This window comes from Eleutherodactylus coqui, chromosome 10 (assembly GCF_035609145.1).
Source record: "Eleutherodactylus coqui strain aEleCoq1 chromosome 10, aEleCoq1.hap1, whole genome shotgun sequence".
In the NCBI taxonomy this organism is placed as follows: domain Eukaryota; kingdom Metazoa; phylum Chordata; class Amphibia; order Anura; family Eleutherodactylidae; genus Eleutherodactylus; species Eleutherodactylus coqui.
In genome coordinates, this window is record NC_089846.1 from 62,643,870 (window position 1) to 62,666,997 (window position 23,128).

Genomic DNA, 23,128 nt, shown 5'->3' on the forward strand with positions numbered 1-23,128 from the left:
GAGAGGAACCACTGCTGCCCAATCTGAGCAGGGGCCCGAGAACAGTTCCTGGGAGTGTTCCCGCTCCTGAGCATGTGTCATTGTAGTGGAGTGAGGAGGCTGGGAGGAAGGAGGAGCAGCAGACAGAGGATTCGGATTTGCAGCAGTGGACGGCGCAGAACTGTGGCTGGACGATAGGTTGCTCGAAGCACTTTCTGCCATCCACGACAGGACCTGCTCACACTGCTCATTTTCTAATAACCGTCTCCCGCGTGGACCCATGAATTGTGCGATGACTGTCGGGACGCCAGAAACGTGCCTGTCTACTAATCGCGCAGCAGACGGCTGCGATACACCTAGAACAGGAGTTCGGCCTGTGCCCACACCCTGACTTGGCCCTCCGCGTCCTCGGCCGCGTCCACGTCCTCTAGGCCTACCCCTACCCCTCAGCATGCTGTATTGCCAGTGATTTGATTTCACAGGCAGGAAATAAATTGGCGCAAGACTGCAGGCCAAATATAATTTTTTCCCTTTTTTGAAAACGAAACGCCCCACTGCCTCTAGTGAATGAATAATCTAAGTTTAATAACTGTGCTGTGGCCCTGCTAATGTGTCACAGAACTTGAGGGTAGCAGAGTTATTAACTCTGGCAGAGCAGGTATTTTTTTCCCAATTAAGGAAAGCAAATGGCGAAGCCAGCAGTAAACCGTAGCTGGGTGCGTCTGATTTTTTAACGTTGTACACGCAGCTCACACGTGTCCACAGCCCTTAGGACGGACAGAGGCAGGACAAATAGATTTCTTTTCCCTTTTTTTACACCAAAAGGACCCACTGCGTATATTCAATGAACATGAGAAGTTTAATAACTGTGCTGTGGCCCTGCTAATGTGTCACAGAACTTGAGGGTAGCAGAGTTATTAACTCTGGCAGAGCAGGTATTTTTTTCCCAATTAAGGAAAGCAAATGGCGAAGCCAGCAGTAAACCGTAGCTGGGTGCGTCTGATTTTTTAACGTTGTACACGCAGCTCACACGTGTCCACAGCCCTTAGGACGGACAGAGGCAGGACAAATAGATTTCTTTTCCCTTTTTTTACACCAAAAGGACCCACTGCGTATATTCAATGAACATGAGAAGTTTAATAACTGTGCTGTGGCCCTGCTAATGTGTCACAGAACTTGAGGGTAGCAGAGTTATTAACTCTGGCAGAGCAGGTATTTTTTTCCCAATTAAGGAAAGCAAATGGCGAAGCCAGCAGTAAACCGTAGCTGGGTGCGTCTGATTTTTTAACGTTGTACACGCAGCTCACACGTGTCCACAGCCCTTAGGACGGACAGAGGCAGGACAAATAGATTTCTTTTCCCTTTTTTTACACCAAAAGGACCCACTGCGTATATTCAATGAACATGAGAAGTTTAATAACTGTGCTGTGGCCCTGCTAATGTGTCACAGAACTTGAGGGTAGCAGAGTTATTAACTCTGGCAGAGCAGGTATTTTTTTCCCAATTAAGGAAAGCAAATGGCGAAGCCAGCAGTAAACCGTAGCTGGGTGCGTCTGATTTTTTAACGTTGTACACGCAGCTCACACGTGTCCACAGCCCTTAGGACGGACAGAGGCAGGACAAATAGATTTCTTTTCCCTTTTTTTTACACCAAAAGGACCCACTACGTATATTCAATGAACATGAGAAGTTTTATAACTGTGCTGTGGCCCTGCTAATGTGTCACAGAACTTGAGGGTAGCAGAGTTATTAACTCTGGCAGAGCAGGTATTTTTTTCCCAATTAAGGAAAGCAAATGGCGACGCCAGCAGTAAACCGTAGCTGGGTGCGTCTGATTTTTTAACGTTGTACACGCAGCACACACGTACCCACAGCCCTTAGGACGGACAGAGGCAGGACAAATAGATTTCTTTTCCCTTTTTTTACACCAAAAGGACCCACTGCATATATTCAATGAATAATAACTGTGTTGTGGCCCTGCCTACACAATTCTTTCTCTGTAGTATCAATGGAGGGTGCAATGCTCTGCAGAGGCGATTTTGAGAAAAAAAAAAAAAAATGCAGCACTGCTAACAGCAGCCAGCACAGTACTGCACACAGTTAAATATGGCCCTAGAAAGGACCGTTGAGGTTCTTGAAGGCTACACTCACTCCTAACAGTCTCCCTGCCTATCCAACACTTCTGTCCCTAATGCCGGGTGCAACGCTCTGCAGAGGCGATTTTGAGAAAAGAAAAAAAAAGTCACTGCTAACAGCAGCCAACACACAGGTATTACTGGCCCTAATAAGGACCTTTGGGGTTCTTGAAGCCTACACTAACTGCTATTTCTCTCCCTACAGCAGCTCCGGTACCAGCAGCACTGTCCCTCATCTAACTCACAAGGCATCTGAGGCGAGCCGCGGGAGGGGCCGACTTTTATATTCGGGTGACATCTGATCTTCCCAGCCACTCACAGCAGGGGGGTGGTATAGGGCTTGAACGTCACAGGGGGAAGTTGTAATGCCTTCCCTGTCTTTCAATTGGCCAGAAAAGCGCGCTAACGTCTCAGGGAAGGAAGTGAAAGTAACCCGAATACCGCATGGTGTTCGTTACGAATAACGAACATCCCGAACACCCTAATATTCGCACGAATATCAAGCTCGGACGAATACGTTCGCTCATCTCTAATAAGAACCCATCATATACTATCGCTTAGGGTTCTTTGGTTGGCATCTGATCGGTTATCATCCTCTGCCCTTTATTCCTCGAACAGGGCTTTTCCCTGGATGGAATCGAACCTGTCTCTCATTGAGACTTTATTACAATTAAAAGATCGGTGTCTTTCGACCCCCATCAAGTCGCTTATTGTTGTGTTCCTAGTCTATTAAACAGGACTTCGTCTGGGTCGCAGTGCTCTTTCATTATACGCTAGCTGCAAATCACCGACTCTGGTGGAGTCATCAGCCCCCAACCATCTTGTTCAAGAGGTTTTAGTGTGACACTGGCCTCGAATCACATCTAAATAAAGTCATATCTGTCTATATTATTAGTTTACCTCGGATAGGCATTAGTGTCTCGTTTTCCAGTACAGATAGTCCCCGACTTGCGAACATTCGACTTGCGAATTTCGCTAGATACGAACTATCTGTTTTGCACAGTATGATGTAATGCTATGGCATTACATCATACTGTGCAGGGAGCGGAGAGGCTTCTATCAAGCCTGATAGAAGCCTGTCCGGTCACATCGCGGTTGCTGGGCAGCCGGGGGCCTTCTGAAAGGCCCTAGGGCTGTCTATGCAGAGCGCCTAGCAAGCCGTGCGCTTGATGGGCACTCTGCATAGGCAGCCCTGGGGCCTTTCAGGAGGTCCCCGGCTGCCTAGCAACCGCACAGCGTCCCGCGATCTCATCGTGGGACGCTGTACGGGCCCCCTGAACATCGGGTGCAGGCTGTTTCTTACAGCGGGCACCCGGCGGCAGCAGTTCCGACGAGCCGCGCCGCTTGTCGGAACTGTTAACACTTTAAATACCGCTGTCAGAGCGGTATTTAAAGTGTTAACAGTTCCGACAAGCGGCGCGGCTCGTCGGAACTGCTGCCGCCGGTGTCCGCTGTAAGAACAGCCGGCACCCGACGTTGTATGGAGCGGGATCCACCCGCGATCCCGCTCCATACTACTACTTGTTCGACTTGCGAACAAAACGGACTTGCGAACGGGCTCCCGGAACGGAACCCGTTCGCAAGTCGGGGAGTATCTGTACTCCCTTGGACTACAATAGAGGGACCAGCTTCACCTCATTTCTCGCGGTTCTCTTCCAGTATAGAACCTCTTGTTTTGTTATTGTCTGTCTTGTTTGTCTAATTTTTGTGAGGCTTATACACAATTTTAAATATATTGATCATTAAAAGTTATATTTTAGGGGATACACCCAGTGAATATAAGGAAACCAATACTATTAAATAGCATTGATAGTTGAGGGTCTACATAAGTTACAGATTTTGGAGTCTAAAGTTATGATAATGGGGAAGTTAAGCAGACTAACTGAATCATCAGTACAATGTTCATGTCAGAAGGACTTTTCTAGGGCCAATATGGCTGGATGGAAGCCAAATCTTCAATTTAAGTCAAGGAACAGTCTTAGTTAGAAAAGGCTTTTGTGATGCTGCACTCAAGAGCACATCATTGTTAGTAAATCATAATACAAACTGTATAAAAAGCACAACTGAAAGAAAGGATGCAGTTAGTTTGACGGATACGATGATAAAAGTAAAGTATGAGATGGTAAATACATATATTTAATGCATTGTAGGCTTCAGAGAACATTGCAAAACAAACAACTCAACACAAAAAGTGCTCATTATTATGACTGCATGGGAATAATCCGCATAGCAGAACTTACTGTATAATGTAGTGCACTGTGCATTATGGAGCGAGGACCACCCCAATATTCACACTCTATTCACCAACTAGATTCAAAGTTTTACACTTATTCATTTCCAAAAGATAATTTTTTATGTCCTCTCAGAGGACAATAGCATGACATAAACTACCCCCAACTGGCAAAACCAGGCAAGGTGTAGAATGGAAGGCAATTTCCAAGTTCACGCTCCAGAGAAGAATCCTGACTCTGAGAGCATATAAAGCTTAATAGAGGCTCAAGAGTTTATCTGTTCCAGCCAAAATCCAGTTTTGCTTCTTCTGGGGCTTCATGAAGATCTGAAAAGGAGTTTGTCTTCTTCTCTGGAGGTGGAAATCGCCATCCATTGTGGCCTGATTTTGTCAGTTGAGTGCAATTCATACCATATAACACATACCTATTGAGAATTAGGATGCTCTCAAAGTGCTGCACCTACAAAAATGCAAACTGTATATTACAGCACAAAGTAGTGATAGACATGCCGATTCTAGTGGTCTGCGACTTATGGGCTAATGTTGTGAAGTTTCCAGGCACTTACATGCTTATCCTGTAGCGGCTTGCAAGAGATGGGTCCAGCTTATTAATGAGGCGCTCCAAAATCCACCGACCATGAGTGATGGTTTTCTTGCTATTGCATTGCATATCAGAGAAAGGGTCAATCCCGGCAGGTGAGCAAGGTTAGCAATGCCACATAAATAAGTCAAACCTATGTCTCGTTAAGTGATGTGCGAGAAATAATAGATCTTGACACATTAAATAACATTCTATAGGAATATTTTGCAATGTTCAGTATTAACTTGAATGAACACTTTAACCACTATCTAGATCAGTAATTCTCAACTCTAGTCCTCCCAAACCCACACCCGGTTATATTTTCAGGATTTCCTTTATATTACACCAGTGATGTCATTATTGTCAAAGCCCTAAATGTTCTTTCTATAGGATATCCTCAAATCTTGACCTGTTGGGGGTACTTGAGGACTGAGGTTGAGAAACACTGGTCTAGAGCATCGGTTGCTCTACCTCACCACTTTAATATTCCACGTAGCCTCATTTCATAGTTGAGGAAATAGCCAACGGCTCAAAATAACCTGACATCAGCTGCTTCATTGGCCAACAACACTAATGGAGTCTCCAAGCTCCGGAAGTTCAACATCTTCCAAGTACAAAAAAACCCTTGTACCCACATTGCTCTAAGACAACAGGAAGGCCGCTGGTGATATAGTGATTGCTTTAACCTGAGTTGACAGTAAAAATTGAATGATATTTTCGCGACCTTCATCAAATATTTAGAAGCAGACTGTTCCATAGCTCCTTAACAAGATAATTACTTTATGGATTATTCATTAGTGAATTTTAAAGGCCTAAATTAGACGCAAGCTTAAATACCATACTGTTCTGAGAGCAGCGATGGCGGAGGGGACTAGGAAGTTGGTGAAGATGACTGGTAAACCCAGCATCTGTTCTGTAGACTTTAATGACTTGCGAGGGGAACAGATGCCTCCACTGTGACTCTTAAATGCAGGTTCAAGCCAAAAAGCAGCTGATTTAATGAAGATTAAACCTCTGTTGGGTCATTTTAATATTCGGAATGTGAGAGTTGATTAATGTGAATAAAAAGTTCTTATAAGACCCCCCCCCCCCCCCCGCACACTAGCGTATTTTGGGCCTTGTGCTGTCTGTGTTAATTCACGGATAGCACACGCCCCATTACATGCACATTGACACTTTTCATGCGGACTTATGCCCATGTGCTGTTTGATGCGAGTTGCACCTGAGCCTGTAGGGTACACCCTGAATACACGGCTAGTGTGCACCCAGTCTACTTAATAGTGACGATTCATTCCACTGGTTGAATGAGATAGAAAAAACATGACTGCTATCCTCTAAAAATAACACTACTCATCTGTAATTTGGAATGGCATCTCAGTTCCACATTCGCTTTAGTAGTTTTGAGTTGCAACACCAAACACATTCCAGAAAAGTGGCCTTTTTTAGCAGAAAACAATTATGTATTCCTAATTCCCAACCACCCAATTTCAGATCCGTCTACAAATGCCTAATGGTATGTTTGGAGGAAGAAGAACACTGCACACCAATATTAGTCCAATTATGTAGCCTGGTGGAGGGAGTATTGTGGTTTGGGGCAACTTTGCTGCCTCATGGCCTGAACAACACTGAGGAACAAGGAATTCTAAGGTGGATCAGAACATTTTACTAGAGAATGTAAGGACAGCTGTCTATGATCTAAAATAGAAGAGATGTTGAGTGATACAACAAGAGAATGACCCAAAGCACACAAGTACATCAACGAAATAATGGTTGAAAAAGAAGATGTGGAATGAACTAGTCAGAGTCCTGACATTAACCCTATCAAGATAGTGTCGCATGACCTGAAGAGGGCTGCATATGCAGGGCATACCAGAAACAGTGATGAATTGAAACACACTTGCAGGAAAGAATGCTCCAAGATTTCTCCCCAGAAATGGTCTAAGATACATCATAAATGCTGTGCAAATCTTGTTTAAAGCTACAGGAAATTGTCAGAATCAGCAAATGTAGATCCACTGAGGCATAGACCGGTTTGGTGTTGGCCCAAATTCTGAGGTACTGTAGATGTAGTAGCCGCAGGTCTGTTGAGTAGTCAAGGAAGAGCCAAGGGTCAGCAACAGGAGGCCTCAGTTGGCAGTACAGATGGAGGAGGCGGATAGTGTAGTCAGAAGGGAAGCCAGAGGTCAGCAATGGGAGGTCTCAGTTCACAGTACAGACGAGCAGGCAGAAGTAGAGCTTGGTCAAGGCTTGGAGCATAATAATCATGCACGGCTGGGAGGTGCAAGGCCAGGTTTATTTAGAGAGCTTAATCAGGAACAGGGTGGAGCTGGGACAAGAAAACAGAGGGTGAAGAGAGTCAGGAAAAATGCAGGAGCATGGTTAGGTATTCAGCAAAGGAGTTATACAAGTCCTGGATGGCCTAGTGAAGAGAGCTATTGACTGGAGAGCTGTAGGTCCCAGGTTCATGTCCTGACAGGTACGATGGTCTTCACCCTTTAATCCCACCAGTCAGGCCATTAATCAGGAAGTGGTGCCAGTACTGTGGTAGCTTACACTATTTTAGACCTTGTCTGTGGTACCTCAGGGTGTGAATATGGTCAGTTAAAGGATGAGATGGCAGGTCTGTTTTCTGACCTTGGGCCAGGGGGAATTTCAACTGCATGGGGTCACTAACTGTTTTAGCAGAAGAGGAGTTTTTTTGCAAGAGGAACAGGCATGATATACACTACAACAGGAAACCTCTGGATAAATGTCCGATCACAGGCCTTTCCCAGGCCTTAGCCCTGTTGATTGGTGTTGGGAGAAGGAATCCATTCCATTTGTCTTGCTGAAACCAAACTTTCAACATTAAAATTTATCCTCTCGCTCAGAAATCAGGGAGTTCACTCTGTTTAATTATATCCTAAGGTATCTAGTGAGCTTGCATTCACCGGGCAGAGCCCAGCTTCCTTACTTTCTCCTAATGGAGCTCATCCTCTTCACTTCCGGACTCACAGTGCCTTTTTATCATCTCCCAGGCACTGTGTAGAAACGTAAAAGACCCGCTTTCCTTTCTTGTGGCACTTGAAGACCCTCCCACTAAAGTCCTGAGGGCACCACAATAGTTAAACAATACCATCAAGAAATAAAACATAAAGGTCATACTGCTCACCGTCTTACATTTGTCTATAATTGTGACTTAGATAACAATCAGAACATGTCCTATTATGAAGCAATGCAGACATTCAGGTATGCTACACTTACTTTTTGTTGCAACTGTAGAGTTTTATGTGATGACCTGGCCCTAACATCCACCATAACCAGACGCCAGGTTTTGAGGAAGCAGAGGATGCTGGGAAACAAAAAATGAAGCACGAGAGAATACCCTATAAAGGAGAATGTTGTAGCTTTGTTTTGTCACCTCTTTAGCTCCTAACATCTTTGTAAATGCATTCTCATTATGTGAATTGTATAGTGATCTGATGGTACAATAAAGCATTCTGTTGATGGCCAACTAATACATAAGCCAAACTCAATCATTTTAATGCTACAGATGGAATGATTATCATTACAAGGATTAATTATTGTTAGCTCATTATTGGATTTATCATCACTTTAATGGAGAGTAGAAATCAATACATGGACAACATTTATGTAAATGTACATCCTCATTTCCCTTTCATTGTAAAAGGTCAAAATAACAAATGATTATCATATAAAAGTTGATAAAGACATTTGGTTTAGTGGTCAGATCGGTGGCTGTGTCCAGTCTGTCACTATCCACTAATCATTTCATTGCTAAGCCTGTGACTCATCTATGGTGAAGTGACGCATGGCGTATAATAAATGCTGTCTTGCATTGTGATGTGATATGTTACTGCAAACCAGTTTCATCCCAGGAGACCAATTACAGCAGGGGTGTCCAACCTTTTGGCATCTCTGGGCCACATTGGATGAAGAAGAGTTGTCTTGGGTTGCACATTAAATACACAAATACTAACAAAAGTTGATAAGCAAAAAAAAAAAAGATCTGTGCTAAATTTTTGTGATATCCGCCACCACAGATAAGCAAAAAATAATAATCCAAATGCACAGTCCTCCAAACAACCCCAATTGTCTTACAGTTCTTGAAACAACCTCCATTGTCCCCCACACAACTCCCATCGTCCTCCATAGTCCTCCAAAAAATCCTGCATCGTCCTCCAAACAAACCCCATCGTCCTCTAAAATCCTCCAAACAATCCCCATTGTCTTCTACTGTGCCCCCAAGCAACCCCCATCACCCTCCAAATAACCGGCGCCACCAGGCTGTATGGCCTCCAGACTGGAGTCAGTACCTGCTTCTGCATGCCAACCTGAACACAGAAACCTGTCCACACTCACATGCAGTTCACATCCTTGGGACCATTTCTGACACCAGGGATGGGACACACAGCGTCAGCTGGCCATGATGATACCACCACCTCTTGACCTCACCTTGATACTGAATAGGAGGTGCCAGGACTCGGGACGATGGAAGGAGAATCCTGCTGGACCCAGAGTGACTGAGTCAGGCAGTCACAGAGCTGCAAGTGCCACCCAGTGCCTCGTCATCTGTATGAGCCTGTCTGTAAGTGGATGATTCAGACTCTCCTTTGTGTTGGGCGGCATACATAGCTATCCTGGGCCACATGCAGCCCATGACCTGGACACTAATCTGTCTTGCTTTTTTTTTTGCTCCTTCCAAGATCATAAAAGTTGTGTTTATGACTATAAGGGTAAGTGGTGAAATAAGCAGACATTACTTACGAGCAACGTATAATTGATATACAATGAGCATATCCATTCATGATGTAGAGTGTTTCCTATCTACAGCATTGTATAGAATTTACCCTTCCAGTTGGGAATCACTGCCAGGTAGTATCGAATTATCGACCGGTGTCCCACGCCATGAACTCCAGAAGGTAAGCACTGCTATAAAAGAAAGGTATTGTTGTTTGTATGTTATACTTGAAAAGGGGAGTTATTAGAACGCCGAAACGCGTTGTATATTCTATGTTTTTGTGTCATATATATTAAATCCACTGTGTTAAAACTGCCGGGTGGTGACATTTCCCATATTTGAACGATTAGATCCTTTGAAAGAGTGCGGAAGAAGCTTTTTTCATCCTCCTATATAACTTTTATTAATACTCTTTTAGGTGGAATGTGGAAAAAAAAAAGAAATTCAGTCATTTGTTTTTTGGATTTCATTTTTATGGTGTTCAGCATGAAAAATAATTCATGTTGATAATTATTCTCTGGGTCAGCACGATTTCAGCAATACCAAGTTTGTACAGTTTTTCTTATGCTTTTCTATTTTTATACACAAAAAACATTTTTTTAAAGATTTGCTTTTGTGTAGCCGCATTCCAGGAGCCATAACATTTTTTTCTTCCATCGTCGGAGCTTTATGAGGGCTTGTTGAATGAACTCTGCTCTTCATTTATCCAATTTTTACTACATTTTTTCTAGAGGCAAGATCTGCAAATCTGGCATGCTTTTCTATTTTTATTTCTAACGGCGTTCACATTGCAGTATAAATAATATGTTAGATTAATTCGGCAGGCCGATACGATTATGTTAATACCAAATTTATATAGGTTTTGTTTTTTTGTAATTCTTTCTTCACTGCATTCAAAGACCCCTAACATTTTTATTTTTCTGTAAACAACGTAACTGTATGAGGGTTTTTATTTTTGCGGGATGTACTTTTAAATGATATCATTTATTGATTTATACGAAGTTTTGACCACTTTCTATTTTTTTTTTTTTTAAAGTCTAGATGGGCAAAAATAGCTATTTTTGCCATGTTTTTTGTATTTTATTTCAACTACATGCACCATGTGGGTTAAATATTATACTATTTTTTTCTATGGGTTATTACGAATACAGCAATACCAGATTTGGATTTTTTTTACATAGCAAAGGGGAAAGGGTGCGACTTTAATGTTTATTTTTTTCTACGTTTTTAACTTTTTATTTTTGTCCCACTAGGGGACTTGAATAGGACCATTTTTTTATCATGTTTATAATACACTGCTATACTTCAATGTAGCAGTGTATTATAAAGCCTATGAAGCACAGCCAGAGGCTGAGCCTCATTGGCTACTGTAACTAGCAGACCCAGAGGCCATATTCAAACCTCTTAGTGCTAAAGCAACCAATCAGCCCCCTCCCTCTGTCAGCCTTTCACATGGTGCAGTCGCATTGACCACGTCACATAAAGGATTAAACAATCTGGATTAGAGGTTTTTCTGGTGCCTGCTGTTTGAGCAAGTGCCAGGTTGTTATCCAACAGCCAAGCACCTGCTCTACCTGGCACAATTGACCCGTGCCAGGCTTCTGATGCAACACTGAAAAAAGGCAATTCCATCAGAATAAAGCATATTAATGTCCACCATCGAAAGGCATTTGGGCGGTCATTAAGGGGTTAAAATTGAGAAAATTTTGGAAAAATCTAGCACCGATCACTAGGTTGGAAGTTGCTCAGATTGCAGGATTTTCCCATCTGATGTGGATTCACACTGAAACTGATAAACGGAAACTTGTCATGTGATTTTATGCTGCACCCTAGGGGCGCGGGTCTAAGTTTTATAGTATACACACACATTAGGCTGGGGATACATGAAGCACAACTTTCCAAATTTAATTACTGAACGGCAGCTGCAAGTCCACAGGAGGCTGCAGCTGCCACTCATATTAAAGTAAGAAAATAGCGCTATGAAATGTCTCCATGGTGCCCCAGCCTTAGATGTACCTTGCTTCTTTTATTTAGTTTGTAACATGGGAATCATAATAAATTTGTAATGCCGTAACTTATTGGTGCAGTGTGTACATACAGCACATCTGTTATGATGAAGGATGCCTGAAAAGTCCTGTCAGTTATACTGCTTTTAATACTATTCAGCAGAGATTCTTGGCGTTATTGTGTCCAAATGCTGAAAATAGTGCTTCTATATATATGGTACTCGGGTCTTTGTACTTTTGATCCTGCCTTCACGTTGCCATGATAGAAGCTTCTTCCTGTTACTTCATCTATAGATTGCTGAGTGTTGCTAATGCTGAGTCCTTTATATTCTGGAAACGTCTTCTCCAAGAGATGATTCCAGGGCCGGCCATAGGTTAGATGGTGGCATATGCAACATTTTTCTTTGTCATTTCCCTCTTTCCCATCCTAATGAAAAAACACTGGGTAGAACATTCAGTAGAACCTATGCAGGCTAGTTAAAGAAATCATTTTTATCATGTGTCTTCAAACAGGCTGGAAAAATATCTGTACTGGATGATTTAGTGAATCCTGCAGGTTCCTTCCAACTCTACAATTATGTGTTTTAGGCCAGTTTCATATGTGCATATTGTTATTTGTATAGCACCAACTTATTCCGCAGCACTTTCAGGTCATTTATTTATCTGCTGCCTTAACACTCTGTGCCACACAAGGCTCCGTATTATAGACACAGATACAAAAATCAAGCACCTGGAAAGAGTTGTCAGAGTTGAATGAAACTTTCTCTGTGTGATTGTAACATTGATATAAGTAAGTGATTACAATATCAGAGCAAAAGGACAATTTATTGCATAAAACTGAACACTTGAAGGGAGGCTTTAGTACCCTGTTGTACCTCCTCTAGTTCGGATACAAGATGTTATACGGGCGGACATGAAGGCTCTAGTACCCTGTTGTACCACCCCTAGCTTGGATACAAGACGTGATAAGGATGAGCATGGAGGCTCTAGTACTCTGTTGTACGGCCTCTAGCTTGGTTGCAAAATGTGATATGGTCAGGCATAGAGGCTCTAGTACCCTATTGGGCTGCCTCTACCTTAGATTTAAGATGTGATACGGGCAGCCATAGAGGCTTTATTACACTGTTGAGCCACCTCTAGCTTGGATGTAAGAAGTGATAAGGACAGGCATGGAGTCTCTAGTACCCTGTTGTACAGCCTCTACCTTGGTTGCAAGATGTGATACAGGTGGGCATGGAGGCTCTAGTACCCTGTCGTACCGTTTCCAGCTTGGATGTAAGATGTGATACGGGGGAAATGGAGGCTCTAGTTCCCTATTGTACTGCTCCTAGCTTGGATGTAAGATGTGATACAAGCTAGGCTAGAGGCGCTAGTACCCTGTTGAGCCGCCTCTAGCTTGGATGTAAGATGTGATACAGGTGGGCATGGAGGCTCTAGTACCCTGTTGTACAGCCTCTAGCTTGGATGTAAGATAATAATAATAATAATCTTTATTTGTATAGCGCCAACTTATTCCGCAGCGCTTTCAGGCATGGATAAATGCAAAACAATACAACAATTACAATGTGAGGTACATTGGGTTTGACACAAATGGGTTGGGCGAGGTACAGGAGGTGCAGGGTTGGGGGGGGGAGCAAGGCATGGGGAACACAGGCAATAGGGAATTTCATGTGCAGATTAATTGTTAGAAGGCAAACGGGTTGGGGCACCATAGGGTGGGGCAGGGGACTAGGTCAGGACATTTGGTATGCTTCCCTGAAGAGGTGCGTTTTTAAGGCACGTCTGAAATTTCGTGCATCGGGAATTGTCCGGATGCCTGGGGGTAGAGCGTTCCAGAGGATGGGTGCTGCTCTGGTGAAGTCCTGTAGGTGAGCATGTGAGGTTCGTATTACAGGGGTATTTTGTCTGAGTGTGTTAGAGGATCGGAGTGAGCGGGCTGGGTGGTGTACTGACAGGAGGGAGGCGATGTATGCTGGTGCAGCGCCATGCAGAGCTTTGTGAATGAGGTAGAGAAGTTTAAATTTAGTTCTGCAGTGGATGGGCAGCCAATGCAGCGACTGGCATAATGCAGAGGCGTCTGAGTAATGGCAGGACAGAAAAATGAGCCTAGCTACTGCCTTTATTATGGATTGGAGTGGAGCGGGGAAGGCCAATGAGTAGCGAGTTGCAGTAGTCAAGCCGGGAGTGGATGAGGGCAACCACGAGTGTCTTCAGCGTGTTCGTGGTTAGGAACGGACGTATTTTAGCAATATTTCTGAGGTGCATGTGGCATGTTTGGGCCAGAGAATGGATATGGGGGTTAAAGGAAAGGTCAGAGTCCAGTGTGACACCAAGACATCGGGCATGCCGTCTGGGGGTTATGATGGTGCCAAACACTGAAATGGAGATGTTTAGGGGAGGTCGGTTGGAAGCTGGAAAGACAAGGAGGTCAGTTTTAGAGAGGTTTAGTTTGAGAAAAAGGGAGGACATTGCGTTGGAGACAGCGGACAGCAGTCGGTGATATTTTGGAGGAATGGTCCAGAGATGTGATATGGGCCAGCATGGAGGTTCTAGTACCCTGTTGGGCCGCATCTACCTTGAATGTAAGATGTGATATGGGCAGCCATTATACCGCTTCAAGCTTGGATTTAAGATGTGATACGGGGAACATGGAGGCTCTAGTACCCTGTTGTACTGCCTCTAGCTTGGATGTAAGATGTGATACAAACTGACATGGAGGCTCTAGTACCCTGTTGAGCCATCTCTAGCTTGGATGTAAGATGGGATACAGGTGGGCATGGAGGCTCTAGTACCCTGTTGTACAGCTTCTAGCTTGGATGTAAGATGTTATACAAGCTGACATGGAGGTTCTACTACCCTATTGGGCCGCCTCTACCTTGGATGTAAGATGTGATATGGGCAGCCATGAAGGGTTTAGTCCCCTGTTGAGCCACCTCTAGCTTGGATGTAAGAAGTGATAAGGATGGGCATGGAGGCTCTAGAGCCCTGTTATGTAGCCTCTAGCTTGGATGCAAGATGTGATACGGGCAGGCATGCAGGCTCTAATACCCTTTGTACCGCCCCTAGCTTGGATACAAGATGTGATATGGGCAGGCATAGAGGCTCTAGTACCCTGTTGAGCCATCTGTAGTTTGGATGCAAGATGTGATATGGGCAGGCATGGAGGCTGAGAGGAACACATGTGGCTGCAGGATGTCTTGAACATATTGCTGAGCTGTCATTGTCCCTCGTACCACTACTAGGTGTGACTGACTGTTGTATGCGATGGCCCCCCAGACCATCACACCATTATTGGAGGCAGTGTGCTGCTCCACACTAAGGCATTCACCCCCAGGTCTCCAGCCATGAACTTTGATATCGCCAGTGCACAAACTAAACCTGGATTCTTCGCTGGAGACAACCCAATTTCACACCATAGCAGTCTAATTTTGTTGTTCACTACACCATTGCAAATGAATGCAATGGTGAGTGTCAAAGGCAGACCAAATGTCTTTCAACCAGGCACTTGGAAATGGTACAAACATACACAGGTAGCAGTGTTTCCATGTATCTTCGGATGGCGGACAACGAAACAGTTGGAGCTGCTCATGCTTGTCAGACAATCTTTTCTACTGGTGGTCTTTTGAGGGCGTCCTGAACCCAGTTGCCTTGTATGCATGCCCTCATGCATCCACTGGTCTCAACACCTCCTTACAATCTAGTACGAATAGCCCAGGTGGCAGGCAATTTGTCAAAAGGACCATCCAGCTTCTCGCATTTTTTTTAGAAAACCCATTGAAAAACAAATACGAAAAAAGCTGATCAGTTCATTTCAGTTTTACATCCTCCAAACACTGAGCAGAGAGAAGGAAACCCTGAACTGAGCCCTAATGCAGGTGTGAAACTGAGCCCTATCGCAGGTAAGAAAAAGGATCTTTGTGGAGGGTTGAGGGCATTCTTTGAAGCCCTTTGTAACAGCCTTCATTGCCGAAGCACTCATACTAGCTCAAGCTTGGTGCAGGATGGTGTTAGGCGTGTGACCAAACAGAGATGGGTAAGGTGCTGGTCAGGACATGTGGCAGACGGCCTGGGACGGTGGGGCAGTGACTGAAAAACAAAACTGTCCTGCTGGATCTTGGACAATTAAGGCATATGGGCATTGTGCAATACAGAAGACAGGCAGAAGGTCAGGGCCATCGGCGTTCTGGTAAGGCATAGTCAGTAAACAAGCCAAGTTTGGGTCAGGCAGACTACAGAAAAGTAGAATATTCAGGCAAAGAATCAAAACCGGAAAGCAAGCAGAATACAGACTCATCTTCACTAGGAACCTATTGCTCGAGCACCTATTAGGAGAGGAAGGTGCCTTAAATAAGAGCTGGGATAAAATGGGTCGGTAAAGCAGGGTGCACATGCTGACCTTTGAAGAGGCAGGCTGAGCACACATGTGCGCCCTACCGGCAGAGGCAGCAGCCAGTGGAATAGTGTAGTGTCTGCCACCCACAAGACGGAGGGCAGGACAGCTGTGGCCAGTGAGAGAGGGAGGTGAGAGGAAACATAGAACACCTTACACATATGTTTCCCATCACTCACATCCATAGGCATCTAAAGGTACTATATACAATATTTGCTGATGGAATTACCAGGGCAGCGGAGATGGAAATGGGCATGTTGTTGGCTTGTACAGATTGTAAGATGTTATTCCAGCCGCTCTGCCATAACTGCTGACTTGCAGATCTGCCTGCTGCATTATTTAGCACACATACACAAGTGATCTTAAATAGTGCAAATGAACAACGACATGTTTAATTATTAAATTTATTTATTCCGGCAACATTTCCCGCTGCGCTAGAGAAATTCTCCTACTTACACCGTTTTATGGCCGCGCTCCCACTCAAAGGCATATTTTTGATTTAAGGGTAATTTCTGCTGGCATGAAACACCTAGAATAACATTTTAATGTGACTTTTTCCCCCCACTGTCTATAATAGATGTTTAATCTGAGGTTTAGAAACTTTCATGAAAATATTAAATGAGGATTTTGTAAGAGCTAAATTAAGGAGCATTAATAAAAAGCAATTTAGACCTAAATTTACAGGACAGGAAATAAATGGATTATGTATGAGCAGCAATATCAGGACAAGGAGAATTAGGTGAACTGTCAAGATGCAGATACTGTTGTACTACCACTTTATATACCATAGACAATGCCTTACAGTATAACAGGCACCTATACAAATAAAGTCTCAGGGTTTCTGCAAAAACACTTGCACAAAATGCAGATGATAGAACCCATTATTAGAGTGGGTTCCCTTCCATTCTGCGTTTTTGTGCTCAGTTTTCGCATGCATGAAAATATACGTGACATGCTCTATTTTTGTCCGCATTTGTGCACCTAAGACACCATAGGATTCTACAAAAATGCTCAATACGCACCCAATACGCACAAAATTGTGTGCTGAACTGTATGATTTTGCGGGGAAATTGATAAAACTGGAGACTAATTAGGCAGCAAAACCTGTTCAGTCAGGGGCTGCACCCCTAAATACTGTGCCCGAGAAAAGATAGGATTTCCTATCTTTCCTGCATGTAGTTAATATCACATGTGGAAAAGATAGGGCATGGTGCAGAGTTTGAACAGCTGAAAAAAAAGAAAAAAAAACAATTCATGCGCAACTACGCTTTTTAGCAGTGAGCATAGTCGTGCATCTGGTCGCCTGAAACCAACCTTAGGGCTCTTTCACACAGGCGTAGAATTCACACAGCTGTTAGCTGCACAAAACAATACCAACTCTAGCTGCAGAAAAATCGTGTGAACAGACGATTTTTTTGCACCAACGTTCCGAGCTCCAGCTGTGATCTCTCCACGCCGAATGGGAGGAACTGAAAATATGTGCTGCTGGAGAGAGAGATGAAGGGATTCCCCAGCAGCGTGGTTGGAGGGCTTAAACCTGCAGGGAAGATGAAGGGATTCCCCAGCAGCGTAGCTGGAGGGGTTCCCCTACAGGGAAGATGAAGGGATCCCCCAACAGTGCGGCTGAAGAGGTTCCCCTGCAGCAGAGAATCCCTCCATCTCTCCTGCAGGGGAACCCCTCCCGCCTCACTGCTAGGGGATCCCATCATTGTCCCTGTAGGTGAACTCCTCCAGCCACACTGCTGGGGATTCCCTTCATCTCCTTTTGCCGGCCGTCACCCATAGGAGTCTTTGGAGGCTTCTGCACTTTGCGCATCAAAGGTAGATTAGGACCTAGATTTTCGTGCCACAGGGAATTTCAATTGCTGAACTTCAGTTGCTGATGTCCTATCTCTTCAGGTGCAATTTTTTTTTACTAAAATTCTTTTGTTTGCGGATTCCGTAATTCAAGTCCACCCATCGACATTGGGGCTTTGGGTTCCTTCACACACGCGTATGCCCAATTGCACACACAGGGCCAGTTCACACACATATGCGACACACTTCTATCATGATTTAAAAGGCTATTTAGACTATTGAGGGCCAGTGTGTTCTTTTCCACCAAGGTTTTGCGCACCTCCCTTAGACTTCTATGGGGCCTTTGATGTGCATGCTGAGTTTTTTCTCGTACACGTGAAAAGCGTGCACAAAAATGAACTTATGTGAATGAACTCATTGAAATGAATGGGTTCTATTCTTTGCATATTGCGTGCATATATTTTGCGTGCTCAAAAAAAGAATGCAAATAGGTCCATGTAAAGGAGCTCTGAGGATGCATTCACACGTGGCAGATTGGCTGTGGATTTTTCCTCAGCGGAAAAATCTGCAACACAATCCACACCATTAAGGCTGGGTTCACACGAGACATATTCCAGGCGGGAATCTTGCAGTTTTGTCACAGTAAGAAAACACAACATTTCCACTGGGAAAGCGCAGCTTCAAAGTCTGCTTGGCTGCATGCTTTTCCGCTGTTGCCAGCGCTCCCATAGAGAAGAGCGCGTCCGCAATAGAAAAAAAAATAGACATGCTGCGGCCGGGGAATATGCACTGCAGCACCGGCTTCTATCGGCTTTGCCGCAATGGATTGGCAGTCTCGTGTGGACAAGATTTTTGACAAATGTCGTCCACATGGCTGGCTGGCTAAATTAGGGATTAGCGGCCACAGGCGGATTAGCTGCAACGAAACTCCAGACGGAACTTCCACGGAAAATCCGCCCTGTGTGAACCCAGCCTTAGTGTAAAATTTTAGTGTGGATTTTGACACAAATCTGTTGATCAGCATCAAAGTCTGAATTAAAATCAGCACTAAATTGTGCAGATTTGGACCTGGATTTAGCTGCAAATTGTTCTGCTGCAGAAAATCTGCAACAAAACCGCCACCTGTGAACATTCCATCCGTCTGTTATTCCTCCCCAGCCCTCCGCAACTTTTTTCCAAGTGTTGTAAAGCCTGTTTAATTTATCTTGTGTCTAAAGTTACTCCACTGCGATTCAATGGGCAAGGTTTAGCTCCCACATTGCATTGCGCCCCTCTCGTATCCCCTTAACGCATGCCTGTAAAATATCCCACTCACTATTTTAAGAGCTGAAATCTAGGTCAGTCTTCATAACTCACTATGTGCTGTTTTATCTCCTGTTCTCACATTATAAGACTATTTTAAATACTTGATGCACAGAATATCTTTACATTGCAGTAAAAGGAAGAAGTCTTTCTTACATACCGGGATCAAAGTGGCAGTGCTGCGACCAATAACTTGCTAGCAGTCACTACATTTAATATTGAGAGATATCTAGGGCATTATATGTAGAGGAGATGACGCTAGACCTCAGCATTCACTCATCCATTTACAGCCGTGTTTCCCAACTCCAGTCCTCAGCGCCCCCCAACAGGTCATGTTTTCAGGATCTCCTATAGAAACACCACCTGTGACAATGTCTGGGGCACCGACAATAATTACATCACCACTACTGAGGAAATCCTGAAAACATGACCTGTTGGGGATCATGAAGACTTGAGTTTGGGTTTACAGGTACAGCAAGTCATAAAACTTCGGATACCAAAACCGGAAGTGGTAAAGGTTTGACATTCTACCCTATTGATGTTTTCTTCCTTAAGGTTCTTATCGATGACCAATAATTCGTTACCTCATTTTATACAGGCATAAAAATCATTGTTGGCTCGTTTACTTACATCATTCAATTTAAACAGCGCTCATTCAGTCCTTCTCATTCCCTTAGGCCACCTGCAGATGGCCGGGTCGGATCCGGCAGCGAGAATTCTCGCCGCGGGATCCGACCTGAGCGCCTGCAGAGAGCAGCGCGTACTCACCCGCGCCCCGCACCTCCGGATCTTTCATGTGCCAGCGGCCGGTGAGTGAAATAGAACATGCTGCGGTTTGTTTGCCGTGCGATATTTCGCGCTGACAAACCACAGCCGTCTGCCTAGGATTGCGTTTGCTAACGCAATCCTATGGCAGCTTCCAAGGGCAGAAATTCCGCGGGAAATCCCGCCGTGGAATTTCCGCCCGTCTGCAGGCGGCCTTATGCAGTGCACTGAATGAATGAACAATCCTGTTAAACAACTAATTTATCTTTGTGCCTAAACTGGCTGCCTGAACGAAAAAGCAAACTGTGACATTGTTTGCTCATTCACTCGAGCGACCAATTTCTTGATATATTTTAAAATAACCTTACTTTTCCTCTTGGTTCAACATACCTTGAGATGTGTGGTGTGAGATGACCTAGCTCTGAAGAAAAAAATAAGCTTTTACGATACTCTGTCTGGAGATGTCTATCCCTTATGTCTATGTGTGGCCACCCAGTGGTTGTGATATGAATTGTCCAGGGTTTGTTGACATGTCATGATGATGTATTGAGTTTGCATAATGATAAATTAGAATCCTATAAGGGTAAGTAACATTTTTCAAAAACTTCTGATATGTATAACGTTCTGGGTGCTGAGACCCCCACTAATCACTAAAATGGAGAGGCAGAAGTGCTCAGCTCTCTGTCGCTGCAGCAGTGGCTAACAAGAGGTGTATGGATTCATAGACTTTCTATTGAGCCTGTACACCACTCTATAAACAGCTAAATAGGCCCAGTGCTCATGTAAGCACTTCTGACCTTCATTTTAACGATCAGTGGGTCTCAGCACACGGACCCGACTAGTCAAAAATTCACTATGCTATGACAGAAGTTTTTTTAAAGTTTAGTTAAACTTTATCAAAGCTCATGTAAAGTTAAGGATATACATAGCTATACATGATACATATCATAAAAGTTTTTGTGCCTAGTCATTGAGGTCTTCATTGTGCCCAAGAAGGGAGGGGACTCAGATTTCTTAATATTTCTTTATAGCGTTTAGCATACATACCTATCAAAAGTAATTGGACAGCTTTTCAAGAATCAAAGGTAGCTGTTAGGTTGCGTGGCTAGGACCTGTGGTTCTACAGGTTTCCGTGAGCACACCTTCACAGGTGAGGGTTAATTGGGCTGGCTAGGTGTGGTATTCGCCAGCCAATCCCCATGGTCTGCTGCACATAAATACCAGCTTCTCTTGCCAGAGAATGCTGGTCATTTTTTCTTGTTTATGCATTCTGTATTAATCCCACTCTGAGCTTGGTTTTATGCATGCCCAGTCTGTAGTGTGTCTCTCACATTCCCTGAGGATAATCTGGACACCTGTAGTTCTTGTCTCCATCATATGTAGACCCCATCTTCTCTTCCCTTTTACAGGTGCGGCCTCCAAACATCTGATGTCATATGTGTGTGTCAGGTGGGTGATGTCTGAAACTTTTCTCTGTATGTCAGTATGGTGTATGACTCTTTCCCCTTTGGTGTGAGAACACTTGCGCTAGCAATGAGTTATCTGTATGCATGTAAGCTCTGAGTGGGGTTTCTGGATTGGGTTTCTCTGTCACCTTAGGGTTTTGCGTTTGTGCATGATATCTGGTGCGTGTCTGTACAGGTGGCCAGACGAGTGTGAACAGTGTTGTGTTCATTGGGTCTGTGCAGGTGCCAGACAAGGTTATGAGAAGTTCTGTTCTATCTTGTGTGTTCAGTGTCTTTGTAGGTTTCCAGACATCAGGTGTGAACAGTCCTGTTCTGTGAGTTGGTGTGAGCTGCATCCAGTCCTCCTATGGATTGTTTGCCATCCAGGGTTCCATAGGCAGGTCCCTAGGTTCCAGTGCAGGGTTGTCCTTATCAGGACAATCACCCTGCTTGCAGGCAGGTTTCACATGGTGGTTGTCCTGTTAGAGTAGCGATATGTTATGTCTGCCTGTGAGACCAGTTCGCAGTCCTACCTTGGTGTTCAGTATGCATTTTGTGTGTGCTTATGGCATTGTGTGAACACTGTCTTGTGTCTGTGCTGAGGCTTGGTGCCCTGGTGTTGCAAGGACATAACTGTAGTATTTATTTTTATATGTTAATACTTAATTGGGCTCCTTTGGCCCTAATGACATTGGATACTCTCTGTGGCATACTTTCTACTAATGTCTGATACACTTTGGCTGGTATTTCCCTCCATTCATCCCACAAATGTCTAGCGCGTTCTCTCGAAGTGGATGACACTATTCATATTTCCTGACCTGTCGTAAAGATGTCCAGTAGGCCAATTCAATCGTGGATCATCCAAACCAAAGTAAAACAGCGTTGGATCTGTGACAAGGAGCGTTGTCTTGTTGGAAGCATTGCTGACCATTCCCACAGTATTGCTACATTGTTCGCAGCACATTACTGTCTAGATAGAATGTCAGGGTACACCACTGTGTTCATGGTTCTCGCCACTACAACTAACAGACAAAGACCACGCCATGTAAAACATCCCCAGACCATAACAGAACCTCGGCTATACTTAAAGCTGTTTTCTGACTTTTCTAGTGGCCACAGGTGAATTAAGAATGTGATAAAATAAAAAAAACATACCTACTCCCCTCACACTGCTCCCTCACAGCCGCTGTATCAGTCTCTGCTTACATCAGCGGCAGCGGTCACTTGAGTTGTCAACCCATGTGATCGCTGCAGCCAATGGGAGGGATGATGTCACAGGTGTTATGGTAGTATTCATGCTGCAGTAAGTATATTTATTTTATGTAGAATGGGGAGCCCAAAACTATATAAAAAAAATAACTTGAAAAACCCCTTTAACTTTTGGCACAACACATTCCGGCAAAAGGCGTTCTCCAAGCTCCTCCACACCCAGGCACATCCATCTTATACGAAGATGGAGTAGTGTGATTCCTCACTCCATAGAGCGTTCTTCCATTGCTCAACTGTCCAATGATGACAGTCCTTGCACCACTGTAGACAAGCCAATGCGTTGTGCTTCATAATAGATGGTTTGTGTGCAGCGGCATAACCCATATATCCAATAGCATGCAGTTGCCCTCACAAACTATGGCTGACACCTCCAAGGGTCTGCATCTTATGTAACATGGGTTAGGACATGTGACATACTAATAAGACATGATCCATTTTATGGATAGGGTTGTCCAACTACTTTTGGTAGGATAGTGTATAAATCTTGTT